Source organism: Platichthys flesus, chromosome 22 (genome assembly GCF_949316205.1).
Source record: "Platichthys flesus chromosome 22, fPlaFle2.1, whole genome shotgun sequence".
In the NCBI taxonomy this organism is placed as follows: Eukaryota; Metazoa; Chordata; class Actinopteri; order Pleuronectiformes; family Pleuronectidae; genus Platichthys; species Platichthys flesus.
The window spans coordinates 14320542-14325541 of NC_084966.1; the positions used below are offsets into that span (position 1 = coordinate 14320542).

The 5000-nt window shown below is 43.8% G+C and overlaps 1 protein-coding gene, 1 non-coding gene and 1 pseudogene across 2 annotated transcripts in view; all 3 read right to left on the minus strand.

The window, feature by feature from the left end:
* LOC133933439 (zinc finger protein 260-like) overlaps positions 1-5000 on the minus strand; it is a 627571-nt gene that overhangs the window by 118982 nt on the left and 503589 nt on the right. The gene's annotated exons all lie outside the window — the stretch shown is intronic.
* On the minus strand, positions 4704-4822 carry LOC133938524 (5S ribosomal RNA; annotated as a pseudogene).
* LOC133934810 (5S ribosomal RNA) overlaps positions 4885-5000 on the minus strand; it is a 119-nt gene continuing 3 nt past the window's right edge. Inside the window, exon 1 of the ribosomal RNA XR_009912978.1 lies at positions 4885-5000. This exon is cut by the window's right edge and continues 3 nt beyond it. This is a non-coding gene — a ribosomal RNA (5S ribosomal RNA).

A 5000-nucleotide genomic window follows, 5' to 3' on the forward strand; every position in this document is an offset into this window, starting at 1 on the left:
GCTGCCGGCTCCTTCATCACATCCCCTATCAACCATCTGTATACTTTCTTCACACTCATATCTCCCATTTTAATCTTTTTCTCATTCTCCATCACATATAGCTCAGGCATGCTTGTCTCTCCCTTCACCACACATTCACTTTTGATGATCTTGGCCCACTCTAAGGGTATACTTGTTTTAATCTTTTCATATATTTTATTTATTTTCTCTCTATTTTCCATCCCCTCCAGCTCACATACCTGATCATATATGCAATTATTCCTTAAGAATCCTGGGATGACCTCATAAATGATGTCCTTTATTTGTCTAATCCCTCCCTCTATGAATCTGGGCTCATACAATGTTTTGCCATTGTGTTTAATTTTTTCGTTTAGAAACAGGGGCAGTTTTACCAACGGTTGTATCCTCTCACATTCATATTGCATCTTAGGTAAGAATTTCCTCCAGGCTTCAAAGACCTCTCTATAAAATTCTGGTATAGTTGTCGTCATTGACTGCTTTAGGCCCATGTACCACACATACTGTCCTATGCCACCCACATCATTCATATATTTCTCCATGAAATCCTTCCACCCATATTTATATCTTCCCACAATATATTTCTTCACCGTTTTAATCCTTACTGCTGTCTTTTTTGTTTCTATATCCAATAAATTCAGCCCTCCTTCACACCTCTTTCCCACGAGTGTCCCCTGTGCAATCTTAACCCCCTTCCCCTCCCATATAAAATCACACACAATTTTGTTAAGGTCATTTTTAACCCACATTGGCATTTCTAATACAGACAACACATACACACAGCCTGATAGTAGCAAACTATTAACCACTGTCACCTTTCCCTTTAACCTGAGCTTCCTTGCCTTCCACCTCCCACATACAGTTTTTATTTTGTTGATGACTCCTGTCCATGTTGCCTCAGTTGCCTCTGTAGTTTCAACACCTAAATATATGCCCAACACTTTAATATACCTATCCTCCACCCTTAAACCTACTTCCTCTCTCTCTACGTTGCCTATATACATTATTTCTGATTTTTCTTTATTTATTCTAGCGCCCGAAGCTCTCCCATATATCTCTGCCAATTCTAGCACCCTTTTCACACTGTTCCCATCCCTCACTGTTACTGTTGTGTCGTCTGCATATTGATTTATTGTATGCACGCTCCCAGATGGTAGTTGTATTCCCCGAACTCTTGCGTCCTTTTTAATTAGTAAGGCCAGGGGCTCAGCCACAATGGCATAGAGCAATGCCGATAGTGGACATCCCTGCCTTATCGATCTCCCTAGACAAAATCTGTCAGTCAGCACTCCATTTACTTTGACACAGCTCCTTGCACCCTCGTACAACCTCCTCACCCACCCCACTAATCTCTCTCCAAATCCAAATCTCACCAGTGATCTAAATAAAAACTCATGCTCCACCCTATCAAACGCTTTATTCCAGTCTATAGCTAACGCTATTCCCCCGGCCCCGTCTCTCTTCATGAATTCTATTGTATCCCTAACTGTCGCTATTGTGTCAGCTATATCCCTACCTGGTATACTATAACTTTGAGATGTTTTAATTATATCCCCTATCACTCGTTTTATTCTGTTAGCCAACACCTTGGTCAAAATTTTGTAATCTACATTTAGCAGACTTATAGGCCTATAATTCTGCAAGTCTAGTTTACTTCCTTTCTTCTTAAACACTAAGGTAATCACACCTTCTACCATCCTACCCTGCACTATCCCTGTTTTCTCAGTCTCCCTGAATACCTCTACTAAAATAGATGCCATCTGCTCCTTATATACTTTATAAAATTCAATCCCTATCCCATCACTCCCAGGACTCTTCCCGCTCTTCAGGCCCTCTATTGCCTCCATCACCTCACTCCTATTTATATCTCTGTCACACCATTCACTATCATCCACACTCAGCTTGCTTTCTACACTATCCAGTACCTCCACTATACTGTCCTCCTCTAATCCACCTCTCTGATATAACTCCCCATAAAACTCTTGCACCCTCTCCAGTATGGCCACATAGTCCGCTACTACCTCCCCCTCCTTATTCCTGATTTCGTGTATATATGTCCTGCTTTGTTTGCTTTTTTCTAGTCCCAGAAAATACGCTGTGCACCTTTCTCCCTCCAGCGCATATTTTGCCTTGCTCCGTAAAATTGCTCCTCTACATTTCTCTGCCTCATATCCCTGAAGTTCCATCTTTGCCTCTATATAATTCTCCATGCTGTAACCTTCATCATTCTCCGCTTTACTCAGCTCTCCCCTCAGTCTTTCCCTCAACTCCTTCTCTTCCTTCATCATTTTCACTTTTCTTTTCTTACTGTACCAAATGCTTATTGATTTAATCTTATTCTTCACCGTCTCCCATATCTCCCCAATCTGAGTATCTGCCCTATTGGCAACGTATTCTTTAATTTTCTCATTCTCCATATCTAATAACTCCCTAATCTGTTGTTTATATTCGCCCTCTTCAATATAACCTGCATTCAAAATCCACATCCCTCCCCCTAACTCCTCTCTCCCTACTTTAATTCTGAATCTCACCCCGTCGTGGTCACTCAGTGCATTTATTTCATGTCTTATTCTGTCTATATGTTTTATATTCTCTCCCTGTGTTAAAACCAAATCTATCCTGCTTTGTTTCAATACACCATCCCTCATTTGTCTCCTGGTGAATTCCCTCCTCTCTGGATTCTCATATCTCCACACATCTACTAAATTCTTGTCCTTCATCATGTCTAACAAGTTCTCCCTCGATTTTTCCCATCTGAACACTACACCTTGCCCTATATCTAGCCTGCTACATTTAGTATTAAAGTCCCCAACTATTATACATCTTCCAATCAATAGCCCTTTCAGCTCCTCTATTATAATTCTTTTATCTATTTCTATATTCGGAACATATATATTAATTAGTCTAAACAACACATTTTGATACTTAAACTCTATTACTATTATCCTCCCTGTCCTATCTTTATATATCTCTTTTATCTCATCTACCCTATGTTTTTTAATCATTATAGCCACCCCTCTTGCATTCTTAGCCCCGTTATTATAATAAATCCCCCCCCCCCACACCTCCCTCACCTCCATAACTTTTACGTCATCCCAATTTGTCTCCTGTATGCATAGGATGTCACTTCTATATATATTTAAAAGTGACCTCAGTTTGCCTCTGTCCCTTAAACCATTCACATTAACAGAAGTTACTGTGGTCATGAGAGCTAAAAGAAAGAAAATATTTAAACCACAAACTAAAGCAAGACTCACATGCCAGACCGCTGTCCTTTATTCTCTCCCCGTGTCTTCTCCTCCTCTGCTTTCCTTTTGGCGGTCAGTCCCTGTTCTTTTTTCTTCTTCCCTCTCTTTTGTCCTCTGCCCTCCTTTCTTTGCTCCTCGTCCATTTTTTCCACCTGTTGTTCTGATCTCCCTCGTTCATCGTCTGTAGCCTCCGCCGCATCATCGTCCTCCGCTTTTCCCCCCTGCTCCATCATCTGTTCGTCACCGTCTTTCTCAACACTGTCGCCGCTGTCAGATCTATACCGCCCTTCCCGTTCTCTTTCAGCTTGCTCGTTCCCACCTTCCGCCTTCTCTTCAGCTCCCCTTCCGTCATCGCTCTCTCCGTCTTTCTCCTCCATCTGTTCTCCTCTCTCCTCTTCCTCCTCTCTCGCCGCTGCGTTTTGTTCCTCACACTCCCGCGCATAATGCCCAGTCTTCTGGCACCTGAAGCACTTGAAATCAGGGCACTCCCTGAAGATGTGTCCTGGCTTGATGCAGAGTCGGCACACCCGCACCTGTCGGTCGTGTATTACCCTAAAGTACTCCGCTCCTCTGAGTGTCTCTAACTTGGTCGAGTACGGGAGTGATCGTACCTGCTCATTGAAGCGGACTTTTAAAAATCTTGTCCCGTCCACAATCTCCGTCCCCGGCCACTTGCGCCGTTTGATAGCCGATATTGGCCGTACTCCCCACTCCTCCAGCCTTCCCAGTATTGTGGCATCTTCCATATACACCGGCAAGTCAATAAAAGAAACCACCATGTCGCTGTTCACAATCTCTCTGGCGTGCACTAAGGCTCCTTTTACGCGCACGCCATCCAGCAGTTTGCGCTTTCCCATCTCATCCTTCATGGTAATTTCGAAGTTGTTTCTCCCTCTCACACGGCACCCGCTCACCACTCCACATTGCACTTTAACTTCCCGCAGAATATCCATCATGGAAATTACTGGCGTTCCCTCCACCTCAACGTCCACGGTCAGCTCTTTCGCGTACTCTTTCTGACGTCCTCCTCCCGTTTCTGTCTGCTTCTCAATCCCATGCCTTCCTTCTCCCTCCAGTGCTCCAACTCCACTGCTAGGCATTGTCTGCTCCGGTCCTTTGTCTGCTGCCATGTGGTCCATTAGTTAAACAAAAGGCCTCCCCAAACAGCAAAAAAGCTGTGGGGAGGTTTTCAACTATAATTAAATTAAGATTTCGTCAAAATCATATATAAATCAATCAGAAGAAAAGAAATCACCAGGCTTCTATATCAGCCTGATCTGCACACACACGTTTTCCTGCTCCCTTCACTTCCTGGTTGCACACCTGAACTCAATCTGACGAGATCGGGCGTATTCAGGTTGGTGTGGCCGTAAGCGAATGAGTTCACCCTCTGAACCTTATTTAAACATGTAAATACGTCAGGTAAAAGAAGAAAAAAGCTTGCAGCACCTGGTATTCCCAGGAAGTCTGCCATCCAAGTAGTAACCAGGCCCGACCCTGCTTAGCTTCCGAGATCAGACGAGATCGGGCGTATTCAGGTTGGTGTGGCCGTAAGCGTTTGAGTCCACCCTCTGAACCTTATTTATACATGTAAATACGTCAGGTAAAAGTGGAAAAAAGCTTACAGCACCTGGTATTCCCAGGCAGTCTCCCATCCAAGTACTAACCAGGCCCGACCCTGCTTAGCTTCCGAGATCAGACGAGATCGGGCGTATTCAGGTTGGTGTGGCCGTA